Here is a 21,928-nt window from a genome sequence, read left to right on the forward strand (position 1 = left end):
CCTCTGACGGATATTTTAATGCCTGAGGTCATGTAAAAGGGACTTGTCTACAGTAGGAGCAACTGTATTTCTCAAGCAAAACGAACAGGGGCAAAGTCATTGATCTGTTTGGATTGAATTACCCAGTGGGAATAGGAAACTAACCTTGGGCAGTGGTGTTACCAAAGGCAATGGGAAAATATCCCTCGGGGAGGAGGAGCAGATTCTGGTGAAAAAGTGTTGCTGTGGCAGGAACTCCTATTTGAAGGTAGAAGATGCTGCCCCAGCACCACAGCCTGGAGCCTGGTGAGCAGGTGAAACTGAGCTCCCAGGCTGTCGTGCTTGGGAAGCGCGCCCCTCACCTGCTGCGCAAGGCCCTCTGAATCTGCAGGGATTTGAAGACCTCAGTAAGAGCAGGTCAGGCCTCCCTTGAAGACCTCAACAAGAGCAACTCAGGCCTCCCGTCCCACCCGTCTGAAGACTGTCTTCCCCTAGCCCACTTTAACAATAATCAAAAGAAAACTGCAGTCCATTTAAATGCCTTTTTATGTTTTTTTGAAACAGAGTCTTGTTCCTGTTGTCAAGGCTGGAATGCAGTGGCACGATCTCAGCTCACTGTGACTTCTGCCTCCCGGGTTCAAGCAATTCTTTTGCCTCAGCTTCTCTAGCAGCTGGGATTATAGGTGCGTGCCACCACGCCTGGCTAATTTTTAAATTTTTTAGTAGAGATGGGGTTTCACCATGTTGGCCAGGCTGGTCTCGAACTCCTGGCCTCCAAGAGTGCTGGGATTCCAGGCATGAGCCACTGCCCCCAGCCTAAATGGCCTCTTCTTGGGTTAAACTTATTTTATTTTATAATTTTTTTTTTACCAGAGATGTAGTGATGTCTGCAGTGAATCTCTACAGTGGATGCTCAGAGCAGAATCTGTGCCTCTGCAGGGGAGATACTAATAGGAAAGCCGAGAACTTCAACAGTGAAAGAAATCACATAGTGGTGACTTATGACAGCAAGGCTTGAATCCCTTCGGCAATTAAAAGGTTAAATTTTCTGACAAATTCCCTCTGTATGAAAAAGTCTGAAAAATCAAGAGAAGAACAAAAGCAGGGTGTCTGGCTGATCCCCACATCCCCCTCCTGTCCCTGTGGCTCCGAGGCTCATGGGAGGGATGTAGAGGGACAGACGGAGAGAATTCCAGTCTCACTCTCAAAACCTCAAAACGTAAATGTTATTATAATGTGAGGCAGTAAGGAGCTCTCACTAAAATCAAGTAACAAAAAGAAAACACGCACATGAAATACCGTCTGATGTTCTGCCTCTCCCACAGCGAAATTGGTAAGATCCATTATCTCCATGTCTTCTGACCCTCTGCCTCTGTCATTGAGCTGCTGTCCACTCTGGTCACTTGAATGAACTCTTAGGGTTTTCAGTGGCTTCCTTTTCTACCTTTCCACAGCCTCATTCTTCTGTTCTTTTTCCAGAGTCAGGGTCTTGCTCTGTCCGCCACACTGGGGTGCAGTGGTGCAATCATAGCTCACTGCAGCCTCCGATTCCTGGGCTCAAGGGATCCTCCTCCCTCAGCCTCTCAAGTAGCTGAGACTACAGGCATGCACCACTTTTTAAAAATTATTTTTTGAAGAGATGGGGTCTTACCTTATTGCTCAGGTTGGTCTCAAACTCCTGGCTTCAAGTGATCCTTCCACCTTGGCCTCCCAAAGTGCTGGGATTACAGGTGTGAACCCCTGTGCCCAGCCTAGCTTCATTATTCTCAATGTCTTGGTAGCATTTCACCACCGATTTCTCCTGGAAGCTGTCTTTCCTCACTAAAGGGGCAGCACGCCAGCCTCCTGCATTTCTGAGCCGCTCCATCATCCTTTGCCACCTCTTTGCTCTCCAGACGTGTCCTAAAGCTTTCGAACATTAAATGAGGTGGTATTTGTGAAAACATTTAGATGATGTAACTATCCCAACAAGAAGCGTTACTAATGTGATCACATTCTGTTTCACGTCTTCTCAACTGAAAGGTGACCTATTTTTCTGTTGCCTGTTCTCTTTGGGTTTCTTGCCTTTCTCCAGGGGGAGCCTCCTCCTGCACTGAACCGATCACATTCTTTTCACATCGGCCCCTCATTCTGCCCTATCTCCTGGGCTTCCTTCAGCTGGACAGAGAAGTCACAGCTGCCTCTGAGCATCTGTCAGTGAGCAGACATTACTAGACATTCCTCAAAGGAAACTCTTTGTCAACAAGTGTGAGGTTCTGTTAGACGGACGGAGTAACCAACGCCATGGCCTTCAACACGCAAGCAAACTTCCTAAAATTGCTATTTTCTGGGCGAATTGACTGGTTCTTTTTTTATTTCCTGAATGCTTCCAATATTTCTGTAAACAGGTCGTGGTGTTAGATCCCCGTTAGAATATCTGGTGTTGTTTCTGTTCTCTGGACCCCCTTAGCTTGTTCTCCCTGCCTTTCAAAGCCCCAGGGGCACTGGAGGTTTTCAACGGAGCAGGGTTGTTCGCTTGTCATCAGATTCCATAATCTTGTCTGCTGAGTCGAAACATAGTTGGAAATGTGTCCAAGGCTTGGGCTCCTGTGTATGTGTGTCTGTGGAGGGGCGTGGTGCTGGTGTGATGAGATATACAAATTTTTATTTTGAATATCATGGATGCATAATAGTTGTACATCTTTATGGGGTGAATATAATGTTTTGATACAGGCATACAGGCATACAGGGCATAATAATCAGAGAAGATCTCAATGCCCCACTTTCAGCATTTGGGAAAATTGTCCAGACAGAAAATAAACAAGAAAACATTGGACTTAATCTGCAGCATAGACCAAATGGATAATGCCACACTGGTGATGTTTTCTAGTTTAGCTGTTTGCTGTGGCCTTTCTTGAAGACTGTGAAACGTAAGTAATAGTTTTGACACAGATCTAGGCTTTTCAGTATAATTTGATTTGGATTATATCAGGAGAGAGAACATGCGTGAACTATTAATAAAATAATAGCCGAAGAAGAAAACTGTGCTTGGTAGGAACTGTTCTAGCACTTTCTGGTTCTCACGGGCACAAGTCAGGGAAGGTAGGGGCTATGCTCGTACCAGAGCACCGGGCCATGTAGGCGCCAGAGTGCCAGGCCTGGGGCTGGAATTTCCCCATCTGTGTGCTTTCCAAAGAGCTGGGGACTCTGGCTTAGGCCGTGTCCATCTCTGTAAGGAATTTTGCAAACCTATTGCTTCTGTTTTTCCCCCCCAGACTTACAGTAATCAGAGAAAGAATTTAACTTCACTTAATTTAAAAGGCTTTGGAAAAGCAGGGGCTTTTCAATTATCCACAGGTGTTACAGAGGCTGGCGCAGGCAGTGGGGTTGGGGGAGTTCCACTTTAGAAACCAAGGTCAGCCACACTCCCTGGTGGGAAGATACTGACGCATACCCCAGCGAACACTCCCAGCCTCCTCTTCTAATTGCTGAGTAACTCCTATGAGATTCGTGTCTGATTGCTCTTTGGCAGAGTCTGAATCTGAGCTTCAGTGCTTAAAATACATGGCATCTAAATCCAATTGAGGATAATTCCATGCCCCCACCTTGATTTCAGCCCCCTGCTTTTTATGACCAAGGAACTACATTGAAGCGAGTTTTTCCCGGCTGTTGAACGATGATGAAGCTGAGTTCCAGCTTTCTCCATTTGGACCTAACTGGACCGGAACAGGTCATGGCAAGCTTCTCTTGGCATTTTAGTTGCTGACAAATGAACAATAAGCTCTGTTTAATACTAAGCTGTGATTTTTTTAAAAAAAGATGCCCCTGCCCTCTATCTTTGGGTAACATTTCTATGATGGTGAAAGTGATCAAGGCCCACGACTAAGGGGAAACTCCATGAAATGACACCCCTTCCATAAATCAAGAGCCCCAAGCCTCGGGCATGTTAAACGAGATCATCGAAGTCAGTTGCTCAGCATAAAGTCATCGTACAGCACATGCTCAACAGAGTCAGGGGCTGAGATAGTCTTTCCATGGAGGAGAAATGAATGTGAAATAATGGATAATCACAGCTAGACAGGAAGAGTAAGTTCCTGTGCTCTAGACCACTGTAGGGTGGCTATAGCTAACAATAGTATATTATATATTTTCAGATAGCTGGAAGGATTTTTTCTTAACTTATATTTTAGACTCAGGGGGTAAATGCACAGGTTTGTTTTGTAGGTGAGCTTTGTGCCATGAGGGTTTGGTGTACAGATTATTTCATTACCCAGGTAATAAGCATAGTACCTAAGTATTTTTTTTTTCATTCCTCTCTCCTCTTCCACCCTCCACCCTCAAGTAGCCCCCAGTGTCTATTTTTCTCTTAGTGTCCATATGTATTCATTGTTTGTTCCCACTTCTCAGTGAGAACAGGGGGTATTTGGTTTTCTGCTTCTGTGTTAGTTTTTTAAGGATAATGACCTCTGGCTCCATCCATGTTACTGCCAAGGGCATGATCTCATTCTTTTTCATGGCTGCATAGTATTCCATGGTGTATATGTACCACATTTTCTTTATCCAGTCTACTGTTGATGAGCATTTGGGTTGACTCCATGTTTTTGCTATTGTGAATGGTGCTGCAGTGTGCATATGCCTTTATCATAGAACGGTTTATATTCTAGAAGAAGAATACTGAATATTCCCCACATAAAGAAATGATAAATGATTGAATTGATGGATATGCAAATTACTCTGATGTGATCTCTATACATTATATGTATGGAAACACTGCTATGTACTCTATAAATATATATATATAATTATGTATTATTAAAAAATAAAATTAGAAAAGGTCACTAATATTAATCAATAAATCCAAGAGATCAAATATTAAAAGGTATTTCTTATGAAATAAAGTTGACATCATCTCCACATTCCTCCAAGATGTGCCTGAGTCATTTCACTCCCAACATTGTGAGACAGGACTCAGAAGAGTTCAGGTAGCATAGCACACTGCTCGCTCATGAACTTTGGTTACGTTCTGTATCTATGTGACGGTGGTGATATTTACATGACCAGGGCCCTGAGGCTGCTCGCCTGCTAATTGTACCGATAGACTTAACAATGCAGCAAGTCACGTGGTTAGCCCCGTGTGTGATGGGCTGAAGGGCTTAGACCTGAGCACATAGGAAAGATAGCTCCCGAAATGCAATGTCTTACTTCATGTCTGAAACTGTGGCTGGCCACAACAGAAGCAATCAAGTAATTGAAATACAGAAGAATAACAGAGTAAGTTGCTTAAATTCTTAGGGGGGAATAAATTCTGTAGACCTATTGCTTTTGTTCTTTTAGCTCCAAGATAGGAACATCAAACTATGTCGATAAAGGATGGGGCCTAAATAGAAACTGGAGCTACCCTTTCCTGTATAATTTGTCAGAAAGGAGAGGTCTTGCTTAATTTTAAAGAATTGCTTCCACATTTCAACCCACTTCACAAATCACCAGTAGATCAAACATTTTTTAGACTTCAAGCAATTTAGAATAAAAGCCAATTTAACTTTACTTAATGCAAAATGCTTTTTTTTTTGCTAGTTTCGAAAGCTTTCTTGCCCAATATATCTATAGAATATTAAGAAGGATTTAAAACATTTGCAAGCATTTTTTTCCCCTCTGACAATAATCTTAGAAATCTAAGAACAATTCTTGACCCAGTTCAAGGTTTGAGAGTATAAAGTACCTTGGTGACTGAGTGTCACTAAACAGAGGTATATATGTGTATGTATGTATATATATATATATATATATATATATATATATATTCTTCTTTTAGTCCCTAAGGCCCCAAAGCCAAATGACTTAGCTTACAAAAAGCATAAATGAGGCATGTACCTAACTGCATTTCACAGGTAGTGTAGAAACACCACAGTCAGATACTATAAAAGTCACAGCTGACAGCAATGCCATTGGTATGAGATTATGATTTCATAACTATAAAAATATTTTTTGTGATAGCTGATGTTAGGAGTTTTTGTCCTATGTAATCATGTTTCACAGCATGGAAATCACAGACAAAACTGACTCTTACAAAAGGTCAAGAGAACCTAGTCTCAGTTGTGAGAGTTGGGAAAGGAAAATTATGAACGGGAAAATGCAAAACACAAATATGTTAGTATTGAGGGAAACAAGAATTTCTAGAAATCTTATTTTCCATCCTTGATGGTGAAGTTTTCATTCTATTTGCCAGAACTCCAATTTAGAAGCTTACTAGATGGAAACAGAGTTCTATGTGATATTAATGTTTCCATCTTGAAAGTCTTGTTACTTTCCCCGAAACAACTTTGTGGCTAAGAGGCCAAGATCAAGCCTTTGTTAAGATAAACGAAATGCATTTGGTACAGCACACAATACTCTTGTAAGGTGGTATGAGTGAAAATGCTTTGGATGAAAAACATTAAATTAAAAATGGTAAAGATTTGCTGTTATTTAAAAACTTGGGTCTTTTACTATGAGATTATGTTTTCTTTTAGTTGCTTTTTTCCCCTCTAATGATTTGGTGGCTTTAACAGCTATTTGCTGTCCTTTCACCGTTAAATTTAAAAACTGGCCGGGTGTGGTGGCTCACGCCTGTAATCCCAGCACTTTGGGAGGCCGAGGCAGGTGGATCACGAGGTCAAGAGATCCAGACCATCCTGGTCAACATGGTGAAACCCCGTCTCTACTAAAAACACAAAAAATTAGCTGGGCATGGTGGCGCGTGCCTGTAGTCCCAGCTACTCAGGAGGCTAAGGCAGGAGAATTGCCTGAACCCAGGAGGCGGAGGTTGTGGTGAGCCGAGATCGTGCCATTGCACTCCAGTCTGGGTAACAAGAGCGAAACTCCATCTCAAAAAAAAACCAAAACCATTTAACACAGTTTTCTCTAATGATCAATAACATGAATGAGATAGTAACTACCTACTTCTTTATTATAAGAGGATAAACTTAGAATAAGCAAATTCCTCCCTTACTCTTCACTCTATTTTCTAGTTCTTTTTGATAAAACTTTACTTAATTTTATTTATTTCTTTAGATTATATCTTTTGGTAATTTCCTCTTTCAGAGAAGATGGGTAATGTTTTCCCTGACTCTGTGTGTGTGCGTGTGTGTGTGTGTGTGTGTGTGAGAGAGAGAGAGAGAGAGAGAGAGAGAGCGAGAGAGAGCGAGAGAGAGCAAGTTTGGATTCCTCTTGTCCTTGCATATGAATAAGGACTTGGATGAGTGTACATTTTCTGGGTAGTTAGAGCTGCAGGGAAGAAGTCTGGGCCAGCTTTACATGCATTTCTTTATAAACAGCCTGCTCTTTCTGCCTGGATGCCTGTAGGGTTGGTTTTGTATTGTTGAATGACTCATGTCTTTTTTCCCTGCATCAACCCTTCACCCAGCACCCCGAGTACAAAACCCTCCATGCAGTAGATTTTAAGTAAATGCAGTTTTTCTCCTGCATTTTCATTGGCACTGGAGCCTCATTCTTCCTTGCAGTCTGTCCTCTGTTTCTTTCATGTTCTCCTTCATTCTCAAACCCACATTCCACCCGCGTGGGGTTCCTACCATGACCTTCGTGGCCTCATCATGACCGAGGTGAAGAAGACCAAACTCTCATTCCTGCCGATTTATTAATTCACCACAATGCCACCCTACAACTTTTTAAACTAAAAATTTGAAAGGAACGGGAGGGTATTATAAATAGATATATATTTCGAGCCAGGGTTTCATTCTGTTGCCCAGGCTGGAGTGCAAAGGTGCAATCATAGCTCATTGCAGCCTTGAGTTGTTGGGCCCAAGTGATCCTCCCACCTCAGCCTCCTGAGTAGCTGGGACCAGAGGTGCAGGCTACCACCCCTGGCTAATTTTAATTTTTTTTTTTTTTTTAAATAGAGACAGGGTCTCACTATGTTGTCTAGGTTGACCTCAAACTCCTGGGCTCAAGGGATCATACTGCCTTGGCCCCCCTAAGTACTGGGATTACAGGCATGAACCACTGTGCCAGCTAGGAAACAATTCTTAAGCACGATGCCCAGTAGAGTATCCCAGAGAGGCTGAGGGAAAAAGAATGGAAAAATATCAGTGTTTGATTGGGATCCCTTCCTGGCTTCAGCCTGTTTCTGGGCTTTGCTTCTCTGCCTTGAGTCCCCGCCCTCAACTCTCCTGGGAGGTCCCCTTCAGTTCTCCACAGTGCACCTTACCACACAGTGAAAGAGCATCTCCTGGCCCGGCCCCTGCAGCCATTCTTCAATCGAGGTACCACGTGCACACAGCAAACCGATCTTAAAGGTCCAGATGGGTGAATTTTCACACTGTAGCCCGTTTCCCTGGGGCATTTTTGAGTTCCCACGAATTCATAGCCTCACATTTTCCATAGCATGGTGTATGTGGTCTGGTTAATACACAGAACTTGAGCACAGTAGACCCTGGTGGGTTCTGGCTTCTGAGACAACAGAAATAGCACAGAGTGTGCTGTGTACCCCAGGGCGAGTTTCTCCCCAGGTCCCTCTCCGCGTGGGGGTGAAAATGTGCTTCCTCCATATTCCTGGCCTCACAGACTCACACTGTGGGAAAGTCTCAGTCAACACGCACTCACCCTTTCCAAAAGCAAATGATAATTTGCAGAGAGAAAGACTTTCAAAATCTCTTAAAATCAACCCAGAGAATGATTTTCCTAAAGGCAACATGTTCAGGATTTCTCTGCCCCTGGTGAAGACAGCGTTTCATATTGTTATTGAAAACTGTTGTCGGGGTCCCCTTGTCACCCTCCTGGCTCCAGATCACGCCCTGTTTAGACAAGTGGTGCCTACCACTGTGCTTTTCCAATTCAACATCAGTCTGCTCCAGCCGTGAACATTAGATACCTGAAGACTGAGCAGGGATCTTTCATTTCTCTTCACTTAAGTTCAGCTCAAATTGTGGGCATGGCTCCCTCCCTCCCCATCCCTCTCTTTAAGTTAACAGGAATCATAGATGCCTTCATTTCTCCCCTTACAAAATGCCTGCATTGCTCCCAGAGCAAGAGCTGGGGCACCAGGAACATTCTGCTGGGATGTATTCAGGTATTGCACTCTTTTCGTTAATGTTACGAGCTACTTGTGAACTACAGATGCCCAGGTTCAGGTCTTTCTCTGGTCTAGGAAGATTTTCTTCTCAACTCCATTTCTTCTCTTTTGATGCTGGTTTTCCCTTCTGGAGTGTTGCTTGCTGCAGTGAACTTTCTGTCTTCATCTTTGTGTTTTTGGCTGCCCGTCATCGACCCCGGCTTGATTTCTTTTTGGGGAATTGCATTTCCCTCCTCGAGTGCATTCTGGTGGAACTGGTTATCTGGGAGTCCTGCCCTCTCCTTGCTAAGGAATGTGAGTCTTCACCCTGGAATTTGAATTTCCAGCAGAGTGATAAAAAGTCTGACTATGGCTGGAGTTCATTTTATTCCGCAATTGTGTCTGGATGAGACTGTTGAGTAGTCCCTGCTCCCCTGACCCGGGCAAGCACTCTGCTCCGACCCAGCCCGGATCTCTAGCCTCCTTGGACAGTGCAGTGAGCTCCCTGGCTCCTGCCAGTAGCTTCCCTCTGGGCTTAAGAACCAGAGCTGGTTCTTGGAAACTTAAGCAATCAAAGAAACATAGCTGACACACTTAACACAGGGGCTGCCTCTTTTTGATATCTCTCCTTTCTGTTTATTATTTTTGTATCTTTTCTTCCTTTCATTCAATTTTTCTTGCACTTCAATGCTTTTTTTTGGCTGCTTCCAAACTTTTGATTGTTGCTGTCATGTGTTTGTCACAATCTGACCCCAACTTATTTCTTGTAGCTTCATCGTTAGCCTTGGACCTTCTGTCCTACTCAATATATACAGCCACAATAATTGGACTTTCTTCCTAATACTGTCCTTTTCACTCTAACCTTCCTGCAAACACACACGGGGTATTTCCGTGCCCCAAAAAATTATTTCCTTGCTTTTCATTTGGGCACACTTTGACTTGTACAAACTATTATTCAAACACCAGCTCTTCTTCAAAGCCTATTCTTTCTTCTCTAAAAAATGAAGAAAAACTCCATTTGTATGCTCCCTTTATTGGAAACCCTTAGCACTTGGTCTTTTTTTGATTTGTCACTTGAATAGTATTTATTTTCAGCACGTCTCTCTTTTCCAATAGACCGTGAGCTTCTTGAAGCAAAGTCTGTGCTTAACTTATCTCTGTATTATATTGTTAGTATCTTGCACAGTGCCTGATGCTTTTTTATGTCCCCAACAAGTTATTGGGTGACTGGATGTCTGAGTGCCTAGATAAAGGTTGCTAACAGAATGACCTTCTCTGCAGTAGAGGTGGACTCATTGGTTGGGTGTCCTAAGCCTGCTGTTGGGCTCCGGCACATTTTGAGCATGGATAAAGTGTTTAGATGTGTGTTTTAGTGTTCAGTTCTGTGTTGTTTAGTTGTTCAGTTGTTTAGAGTCCTTTGTAGGAATTAAACAGTGATGTGTTCATGATTATTGGTCCTGGGCATCCTACTTCTGACACCAAAATTACTGTTCTTGCCAAATACAAGAAAGCATTGGTTCACTTCTCTATATAAGCAGTATTTATTGAGTATCTGCAATGTAAAAAGCTCAGAAAGGTGAACTGGGCAGGGCACGGGGGCTCACGCCTGTAATCCTAGCACTCTGGGAGGTCGAGGTGGGTGGATCATCTGAAGTCAGGAGTTCGAGACCAGCCAGGTCTGAGCTTTTTGCATTGCAGATACGAGAGATGCACAGACAAATCCAACACACATACGGTCCTCAAGGAAGACCCAGTGGAGAAACGTGTTGTTACAGATAACCATCAGCCAGGTGAAGAGGTGTTGGGAACCACAAAAGATATGCACCTTAGATATTTGAATAGCCCTTAAAACACAGTCCATGATTCACTACGAGGAGATGAGAAGGAGGCAATTTTGATGTACTCCCTTATGAAGAGGTAACTTTTTTCATTTTCCATATAATGAAGTATTTCTGATATTATAAAGGACTTATTTGGAGACTTTTAATTCATAATTTGAAATGATCTTGACTTTCTCATAGAGATCATTTACCTTGAAATCTTAAAAAATGTCTTTAAGTGACTCTTTAGATAGGAAAATACTCCTAGACAGTCAGGGGAGATTGGATTTTTCTTGACATTTTCATCAAGTTTTCACAACGAAAGAGAAAATTTTTTCAAGCATTTTCAGTTTTTGTGTTCAGGCCTTTCTCCCGTGGTTCCCAGACAGGAGAAAAATCTGATCCATGGAGGGACTGCAGCCCTGAAGAAGACCACAGAACCAGACCACTCAGCATGGAGGCGTACCTGCGATCTCAGCCAGTCACAGTCAGCTGTGATCTGCCTTTCTAGACACTCCTGTAGTTGGTAAAGTAGACAAGGACTTAGTATTTTTCACTCTTCTTAAAGTTAGTGCATGAACAAAGACACACTCAACTACAGTGATCCTCAGAGGAAATGACCCTGTCCAGGAGTTCCAGCACAAGACAAATGTGAGGTCTTCAGAAGATCCAGACAGACCGAATGACATCCTTGCCTTGGCTGGGGTTGCTAGATTATCTGGGATTCCTATGAGAACAACTGAGTTTTCTGTAGAGGTCATTCTGTGAAAGTATGTCCAGCAAATGCAGGATTCTCCTTGCAGGCCATGTGCTCAGCCATTCTTGACAAGCCATAACATTCCGAGTTAAGGAATCCCTCAAGACACAGCTAAATACATGTAAAATGAGTGAGTACAATATACCAGCTCTCTGTAGTCAGCACTGGGGTGGGAAAAAACTAGTTAAGTAGGATTCTGTTTGGGTACACGGCAGATAACAACATTGTTTTCAAACTCACAGACCTAAACTCAATGAGTTACACATGGCTGCGGATTTGTTTACTTATGCATCTGCCCGTCCTACGAATTAGGTTGCATGTGTGAATATTTACTGAGTACCTGTTATAAATAAAGAATTGTACCAAATATTTTTCGGGAGAGTACAGAGAATTATGTCATAAAGGGCTCTGCCTTTAAGGGTTTTCCAATGTAGTTGAGAAATTAAGGCATAAATATGCAAAAACATGAGTATGAGTGATAAGAATCACTGAAAGTGTCAGTGGAAGGTTTCTCCACGGTGCTACAGAGCAGTGTTAAATGAATTGTGCCAAGAGACACTCAGAGACACAGGTCTCTGCACACCTTTGGGGGGCAGGAATTGAACTAACATTTGGAGGGGTTAGCAGGGTTTGCTTGGTCTAAGCAGGAGGAGGGAAGGTATTAAGGGAGGATTCCCAGCTTGAGCAAAAGTCTAAAGGCCAGAAAACTCGTGGAATAGCCTAGGGTAATTCGGGAGCCAGCTTCACAGGGTGTGTAGAGGGGAAGAGATGTGGGGGTGAGAATGGAGGATAATCTGGGGCCAGACTGGAGAGGAGACATTAGATTATCTGTCTCTAAAAGGGCACGTAAGTCAAAAAGAGTAGAAGTAAGGTTTTCCTTTAAACTCTATAATTTTAATTTTTATATTAACTTGCAAGCATAGCCTTGCATGATGAAAACACCAATAAACTGACAACGAGAGGTCTTGGAGTTCATGCCTGTCAGCTGGTCTACAGATAATCCCATTTCCCCTGGGCATCAAGTGAAATGCAAGCAGAGGAATGAATAGCCTCTTAGGTCCCAAGCAGCCCCGAGATCCTGTCGCCTCTTTGCTCCCTGTCAAATATCCTGGGTGACGTGGTGCATTGTCCCACAAGTGGACCATTTTTGGAAAGCACATGGTTCATAATTTGGAGAAATCAGACTGATCAGTTTCTGCTTTTATTTCTGTATTAAAAAAAAAGGGAGAAGGAACAAAGAAATAGACAGGTGAGCCCAGAGAAAACAAAAACCCATTTGATAAACGTTCTCTTGGTTATTAGTAAATTCTGACAAAAAAAAAGACACCTCAACCCGCAAATACCAATGGGTGATGGAGAGCAGTGAGAAGTGTTCTGTGCAGCAAATGCTCCCTGCCTTGGAGCAGATTTTCATGGATGGTGTCCGACTCCATCTGTAGCAGCTAGGGGGGCTTCACCAAGGGCCCTGAGACAGGGCGAGGATGGGAGGGGTCTTAGGCAAGGCGCTGACGAGCTTCGTGTTCCAATGCGCTTTCCAGGAAGGCACCGGAGAATTTGAGAATGAGCCCACCTTTATTAAGTGAGCGAGTTGTTACTTTATCCTAAGAAATGAAACAAAACAGAATTAAAGACATTTTAAGAAGAAAGGCCATCTATCTCAGAAGGTTCCTTTAAAACACGAAGGAATGTCTGTTGGAAAGGCAAAATGATCAGCCCCAAACTGCAATTCCCTTGGCACCCACCTAGTAAATCATCTGAAGCTATTGTTAAATGGGACATTTTAATACAAATTTCCAGTTGGAATGGCCAGGTCATTTAAAAACACAGTATTAAGTAATAGAGTGTCTGCACGAGTCAGATGACCATCATTTACTGAGGCCATTTCCATTTTCTGCTGAAGAACGTGCAGAACTGGGTGGTTTCCCATCATTTCTGGGCTGTGCAACCACTTTCTCCTTCGGCGTGATGAAATTAATTTCCCCTCGAATAGGCTAGGTGGACTGTGGGATCTTGGTGACTACGACTTTAGGATTCTTTTAAATGGACAGAGTGCTCTACAGAATGATCTGAGTCATTATATAATGAGTCGAATTCCAGGATCGGCATATTTTTTAAAAAAGGCTGATTATCATTTTTTCTTGTTTTGCAGAGTTTCGTTCAACAATAATAAAGCAATTAGAAATATAAAATCATGGAAACTCTCATACCATTAAGAGGTCATTAAACTTGGCAAGAATTGTTATATTCAAAATTTTGGTCTCATTCCCTGGTCTTTGGATTACATTAAAAAAAAAACACACAGTGATTACATAAATTTTAATAAAATAAATGATGTTTGGCTAAACCTTAGCGTATTTCTTTCAGGAAAAGGCAAAACCTTGTGAACTGAAGATGGAGAATCACACTTCTTTGTCACTCTTTATTATTGTTTCGAATCCAACTTTTAACTACCAGAAGTGGATCCAAATTTTGGGTGGGGGGCGCCTGAAGCTTATACAACTTTGAAGGGCCCTCTTTAAATTATGAATACAAGGTTAGGTATGAAATTGAACATTTATTTATTAATGATTTTTATAGTGATGGGGTTTCTCTATGCTGCCCTGGCTGGGTCTCTCTATTTACAGACACAATCGTTGCACTCTGCAGCCTGGAATCCCTGGGTTCAAGCATTCTGTCACCTCAGCCACCCAAGTAGATGGCACTACAGGTGCTCACCGCTGCACCAGGCTGGATGTTGGTTTAGAGAAAAAAAAAAAAAATCACATCTTATCACAAACTTAGAAATTCCACAGACATTACAAAATGTGAACAACAATGTCCTTTTAGACATCCATATTATGCTGCTAAAATACTTTCCCCCTATATTTCCTTGATTTCTGTTGTACTTGTTAAGATGGTGGAAGGATTTTCTGCAGACTAGCTGCATTTGTATTTTCAAACACTTTCTCCTGTCACTGGGGAACACATGGGACTTGTTCTCATAACAATGAAACTTCTGGCCCTGGCCTGTACCAGGATGGCAAGTGGGTTGGCAGGGTGGACGGGATTATTCCTGGAAGCCATTCATACCTTGCATGGCTAGTAATATCTACACACAGAAGTGACGCAAACTATATAAATATGTCCCTCTAGTCCTAATGAAAAGTGCCTTCAACTTATCTCTTTAAGCAGCACCCAAAAGTGCCCAGCATCTCTGCCTGACACGGTGGTAAGTATAACAGCAGAGAAGCTGGGATGCAAAGAGACATGAGTTTGAACGGACTGCGGTGAAAGTATCTACCTCTGCAAGTTACACCGAAAATGTGCAGCTTCTTGTACGTTCATCGCTGTGCTATTCACGATAGCAAAGACATGAGACCAACTCAGAGGCCCATCAGTGGCAGGTTTCGTGGAGAAAATGCGGCACACATATACCATGGAATACTATGTGGTCAGAGGAAAGGATGAAATCATGGATGGAGCTAGAGGCCAAAATCCTAAGCAAATTAATGCAGGAACAGAAAACCAAATACCACATGTTCTCATGGACACGTGGAAGTAAGCATTGAACACACATGGACGCAAAGAAGGGAGCAATAGACACTGTGGACTCCTAGAGGGTGGAGGAAGGGGAGGGTGGGGTTAAAAACTGCTTACTGGGGCCGGGTGCGGTAGTTCACACCTGTAATCCTAGCACTTTGGGAGGCTGAGGCAGGTGGATCACTTAAGGTTAGGAGTTTGAGACCAGCCTGACCAACCGCACCAACCTGGCCAGCACGGGGAAATGAATTCCATCACACAGAAAGGAAGAAAGTGGGTGCAAAGCCCAGAAATAACGGGAAGCCATCCAGTTCCGCACATTCTTCAACAGAAGACTGAAACGGCCTCAGTCAATGATGGTCACCTGACTCATTCAAGAGTAGTGAAACCCCGGCTCTACTAAAAATACAAAAATTAGACAGGTGTGGTGGCACGTGCCTGTAATCCCAGCTACTCGGGAGGCTGAGGGGGGAGAACTGCTTGATCTTGGGGGATGGAGGTTGCAGGTAGCCGCGATCTCGCCTTTGAACTCTAGCCGGGGTAACAGAGCAAGTGATAGTCGATCTCAAAAACAAAAATAAAATACAAGAGAAAGTGCCCGTTGAGCACTGTGCTTAACATTTAGGTGATGGGATCCGTGCGTCAGACCTCAGCATCACGCAGTATTCCCACACAACACATTCGCACATGTACACAAGAGTTGAAATCAGAAGAAAAGTGTGCCCTGTGGCTGGACTGCCAGGCCTTCTCCCAGGGCCTGGGACGCGAGGAATCCAAAGCAGGGTGGAGCCACCTCTGCTCATCGGCGTTTGTTTTCCCTAAATGACTTTTTTTTTGGGCAAAATAAAAGTGAGACACCCGTGTCCTCCTCCATGTCCCCCCGTCAGTGCCTTCAGGTGCTGGGGATTTCAGCTTACAGCCCTGCTCCTTCTGCGTCCTGGTGGCCTGCAGGTCCTGGCTCTGCCCTGGGGAATTCCAGGTCATTTCCTCTCTCGCCCTGGCCACGCCGGGCCCAGCCTCTTCCACTCAGCCGTGGCTTCCTGGGGCTCGGGCCGTCTGCGCCCCGCTTCTCCGTGTGAACCCCACCGCCTGCCCTCCCGTCCTGTCTCAGCCGCAGCCCGGGACCTCCCAGGGCGCCCAGCTCTTCCGCCTGTTTCCAGCAGCTTGTCCACACCTCCGTCCTCCCACGGTGCAGCCGGGACGCCAGGCCCGTCGCTCGCAGCACTCTCGGGACCTTCTGGCCTCCCCGTCCGCCGGGAGGTCTGGCTCTCATCAGAAGCCCGGGATCGCTCATTGCCTCCCAGCCTCCGGCCCACCTCCCCCGCAGGAAATTGACTCTCCCCTGCCACTCTCACAGTTTACTCTGGCTAAAAATCAACAGTGGCTCTTGATTGATAAATCCTGTAGATACTTAATTTTTTAAATTATGAAATAGATCAAGCATTTTGAAAAATACAGATCATAATAGGATATGCCCTCAAGTGCCCAATAGTCAGAACAGAAAGTTCCAGAATGCCATATGCAGCACATTATTCTCCAATTTGTTTTTCTTATTCAAATCAATGTTTTCAACATTGATCCATATTTCTATAGCTGTATCTTGTTTAATTTTTCGAAAGTGGTCTATTTTATGAGACCCTGCAATTTCATTGATCCTTTTCCCTATTGTTAGAACTGCAGACTGTTCCCAACTGTTCAATATTTCAAGCAATGCTGCAATAAAAAATTCTAGCACAATGCCTCTTGTGTCCACGTGGTAAAGGCACCCTTCGTAACAGTATTCACAAGTCATAGAGCAAAAGCCTGTCTACACTTTACTACACTTTACCAGAGGTTGCCAAACTGTCTCCAAAGCAGTGTATCAACTGATGTGACCATTAGCATCATGCGTGCTTCCATTTTCCCCCATCCTTCACAATACCTGGAACTTTAACGAAGTTTTTCCAATATTATGGATATAGAATAGCATCTTTTACTTTCCAATGACCTCATGATGAGAGCGTTTGCGTATCGTTTTGTGAATTTTCTGTTTGCATTCTTTAACTGCTTTCCTATTATCTGGGGTTCTTTATATGTTATCATTACTAATCTTTTATTCTTGGGAGTAAGTTTCTCTTTTTAAAAGTTGAGTGTGTTATTGCCATATATATGGAGCACAGCGAGCTGGACAAACCACGGCCTTACAGTCTTCACTAGAAGTTCCTGGTTTTGTTTCCTATTTTGTGCCTTTTAATGGCGTTTGAAAGAATACTTAACTGTATGAAATTTGAGAGTTTGAGAAAAATATCAAGGGAAAGTTGCCCATTCCTGGGCAATCAGTTCTGGCATACAAAGATAAAGTTTTGGCATATTTTCTTCTTGCCTATTTTATTTTTCAGTATATATTTTTCTTTTTTTTTAAGATGCATTTTTGCATTTTGTTTTTGGTTTATCCTTTTTTTTTCTTTTGAGATGGAGTCTCACTCTGTTGCTTAGGCTGGAGTGCAGTGGTGTGATTTCAGCTCACTGCAAACTCCACTTCCTAGGTTCAAGTGATTCTCATGCTTCAGCCTCCAGAGCAGCTAAGACTACAGGTGCATGCCACCACACCTGGCTAATTTTTGTATTTTTACAATTTTTAGTAGGGTTTTGTAATTCTGTATTTTTAGTTTTCCATGTTGGCCAGGCTGTTCTCGAACTCCTCTGGTCTTAGCGATCCACCTGCCTAGGCCTCCCAAAATGCTGGGATTACAGGTGTGAGCCACCATGTCTGGTCTGTTTTTTGGCTTATCCTAATGGACATATTTTGTATTTTTGTTTTCTAAATTTCTATTTAAATATATTCTATCAGGGAGGGAAATCTTTTTTGTTTAGATTTTTTTTTGGAAGGAAGTTGCATAGCAGGATTCGTGGCTCATTGTGGGATAATCCTGAGAGTTGAGATGGCTTGGGCAATCTGATTTTTCTTAGTTCGTGCATAACCAAAACCCAGTGCTTTTTTCAGAAAGTGCATGGATATGGCTTTGGCCTCCTGAGGTGCCCTCTTTCAGTCAGATTCTCTTAGTAAGTGATATAAACCCTGAATATATTCCTTTGTAGAACTCCCTCTTGCATCTGAGATACAAGGACAACATTTTAAGCACTAGACTCCCTTCCCAGTCTGAGATTTATATTCTTAGAGTAAAAATATATGAAGATCTAAATACAGAAAACTTTTGTATCTTTTGGTTTATCTTCTCAAATGTGGAAAACACCACTACTCTTTCTCTCCTAGTAGCATTCTTGAACTCGTTCAGTTAAAATGGAAGTTTTTTAAACTAGATGATTCAAATAATTGAAAATATCAGACCCTCTCTCAGTAAGTAAAGTAAGATATTCTGTTGGAAAGTGCTTATCCAAAGCTTTGAATGAGTAGTCAGAGAATGTGCCAGTAACATAAAAATCCTCCTTCAGCTGTGGGTGTCTTCTAATAAAGACATTTCTTGGCTTGTCCCTGTGAGAAATTAGTTCACAAGTCTCTTCCGTTAACACATTCTCCTCTTGTCCCAGGAATGTGGGTTGCAGAAATATGCTGAGCTGATCCTAAAAAGATTTCAAAATTCTTAGCAGCTCAATGCTTTGGGGACAAGTTTGTTTCTTTGTTTTAATGAAAGCTGAAATAAATAGTTTAGGGAATTGTTTAAAATTAAAAAAATGATTTGAAGTCTGTATAAGCAGTTGTCCTGGTTTACCTTACTTGAAAATTCTTCGTACATACCCTATCCCAGCAGTTATTTGCCTACTATGATATTATGGATTTCACTGCAACTTTCACATGACTCTATCAGCATCTGCCAATCTGTTTTGCTGATTCAAGACAGAAAATCTTGGAAAGAAAATACCTGGGCATTGAGCTGTTCTCTTCATTTCATTTCTGCTTTCAATGATCATTCTCATCATTTTTAATTGAAATTCTAAATGGAAATCCATAATTGTGTTTCGGAAAAAACTGTATATATATATATAATTCTTTGGATGCATTGATTGAATTTCCAGGCAGCAAAGCTAAGTGATTTGGAACTTACTTTTCAGTGCGTATCTGTGGTTACACACAGGCCCTTTTGTAACTCTTTTCTGGAGTTCCCTCTACCCTTCTTCTAAATCCCCTTTAGACTTTTGGTTAATATATGCTATTCATTTTCCCCAGGAAAATTCAGCTCTGGAGCTTGGTGACAGGTCTGATTCTGTGTAATTGATGATGAGTATAAATTTCAGTTGCTTCTGTTCTTTGTAGCAAGGGCAGGGATGTAAGGTCATATTGGTGAGGCGCAGACTCTAAGACTAAGGGCCTTTTGTGTTTTCTTAAGGTTTCAGGAGGTTTGAATCGTTTATTTAGTAGAGCACAGTTAAGACATATTAGATGGGTTTCTCTGAAACTAAGACATTCACGTGTCTAACTGAGGAACCGTCCTGGGTTCTGATAGTGTTGCAAGGGCCCATGGGAAGGTGAGAAGCTATTCCTTTAAGTTTATGACGTTTTAACTAGCCATGCCCCAATTAACCTCTGCCCTTTCTCGAGTTCATCAGGAAATAGACTTTAGTGCTCATTGCTTAATGGTAGGTTTGTGGCTACAATTACACACTACCAAAATTAAGTCTAGTAACAGAAAACGTGTGAGAACTAATCTTTAGAAACAAAAATAAACTTCTGACTTACTTACAGTTTTATTGAAATTTCTCTCTTGACTCCATTTTCCTTTAAGTCAATAAAAAGCTGGAGCTGCTTGTTAAAACTTCTTTGCTGGCATCCACTTTCTGGCCCCTCTGCTTTGTTTCTTTGGGGGACTGTCCTGAGCTTCAGTGACCCCAGGAGGCCTTAGGGAATGCTTAGGATAATCATGGCGGATGCCATCACCCTGATTAGAGCTTCCTAATGTCATAATTTTTATCTTAATGGTATCCAGAAAAACACAGTTGTGTCCATGAATAGATTGAACGGATCAAGTTTTGCTGTGTTTACCTCTGTCAAAGACATATTCTTGGTGGTAGATATGATAGGCCTTGCGATCTGTGGGTTCCACAGCTGAAGATTCAACCAATGTCAATCAAAAAAACTTTTTCAAAAAGGATGATTAGGTCTTTGTTGAATACATACAGACTTTTACATCTTGTCGTTATTCCCTAAATAATGCAGTATAATAACTGCTTACATAGCATTTGTATTGTATTAGGTATTCTAAGTAATCTAGAGTTGATTTCAAGCCTGTCAAAGGAAGTGTGAATGTTATATGCAAATATCACAGAATTTTATACCTGGGACTTGAGCATCTGGGGATGTTATTATCTGCAGGAGGTCCTGGAGACAATCCCTTGCAGTTATTGAGAGATGACCAACTATAACAAATGCCAAAACGAGCACATAGATGAAAATATGACTTGTGTTAGTGAAGGAGATAAGGAAAGATACGGTCTTCCTACAGGAAGTCTTGGGTGGGAGCTGGGGGTATGTTTCTGTCCACGCTCTGCAATTGACTGAGGACCCGGGGCCACTAAGTTTCTGTCCTTGCATTTACATTTCTAGAATGGAAATAATAGAGCATGCACAGCCTCCATATTTCCCAGAATTTTTTGACAGCAAGTAAAATACTAGCTTTTAAAAAAAGCACTTTATAAACATAAAGAAGTTAAAAGGTATAGTGGTTAAATTCCAGGCTCTGGAGTCAGACGAGTTTGAGTTTGAACCCTGTTTCACAGAATCTCTCCCATACACTAGCTATGTGCTCTTGGGAAAGTTGCTTTACTTTTTTTTAACCTCAGTTCTAATTTGTAGAAGATGGAGAATGACATATAGTTGAACCTGGAACAATGTGGGGGTTAGAGGCACTGAACCCCCTTGCAGTTGAAAATCCTTGTATATCTTTTGATGCCCCCAAAACAACTACTAATCGTCTTCTGTTGACCAAAAGCCTTGCCGATAACAACAGATGAAATTAACACACATTTTGTATAACATACCTATTCTATACTGAATTCTTCAAGTAAGCCAGAGAAAAGAAAATGGTTTAAGAAAACTATAAGAGAACATGTATTTACTATCTGTGAAGTGGAAGTGCTCACCATGAAGATCTTCATCCTCATCATCTTCACTCTGAGTAGCCTGAGGAGGAGGAAGAGGAGGGGTTTGTCTTGCTGTCTCTTGCGGCAGGGGCAGAAGAAAATCTGCATGTAAATGATCCACTGCAGTTCAAATCCATGTTCTTAAAGGGTCAACTGGAGTCTGTCATCTACTCACACAGCTGCAGTGAGGATTCGATCAGATGATGGGCACAAAGCATTCAGAATGCTGTTTGAGATGCAGTAAATATTCCAGCACTGCTAGCTGGCTTGCGTTGGTAATACAGGTGAACTGCATGGTCTGCATGGATGAGGCCGATCTCATCCTCCGAGAAGGGGGAGGAGCTGTTTGTCTCGTGGACTGCAGCAGGGTCTGTGGTACCTCCTTTAGCTCTGTCGCAGGCTGTGCAGAGAATGAAGAAGGCACGGGTGGAGTGGAGCCCTTCCTGGCTCCTTTAGCTCCTTATCTCCCTGGGCAGGAGTGTTTCCGGCTGAGAAGCTGAACTCTAGCACTGAGCAAAACATGCCTATTGGTGGCAAAGGCCAGCATCCTGCCGCCCCGGGCTGTCACTGACTCTCCCTCTCCCCGCCCCCACAGCCTTTTTCTTCTCCCCTTGAGAACTCCCCTCCCCTCCCCCAGGCCCAGCACCTATCCAGGTCACATTCCTGGCACGCTTTCACTCTCAGCTGGTTGTCAGCTAAGGTGTTGGCTGATAACAAAGCTATGAACTGATAAGGCTTAATACCTTGGAGTGG

General features: G+C 42.7%; 1 long non-coding RNA gene across 1 annotated transcript; it reads right to left on the reverse strand.

Moving 5' to 3' along the window:
- Nucleotides 1–12,769: 12,769 nt before the first annotated feature.
- Nucleotides 12,770–21,655, reverse strand: LOC128928340 (uncharacterized). Its single transcript, XR_008473241.2, has 2 exons — nt 21,176–21,655; nt 12,770–13,182 (listed from the first exon to the last, which is right to left on the reverse strand). It is a non-coding gene; the product is annotated as an uncharacterized LOC128928340 (long non-coding RNA).
- Nucleotides 21,656–21,928: the final 273 nt, after the last annotated feature.

Source organism: Callithrix jacchus, chromosome 7, assembly GCF_049354715.1.
Source record: "Callithrix jacchus isolate 240 chromosome 7, calJac240_pri, whole genome shotgun sequence".
NCBI classification, from domain to species: domain Eukaryota; kingdom Metazoa; phylum Chordata; class Mammalia; order Primates; family Cebidae; genus Callithrix; species Callithrix jacchus.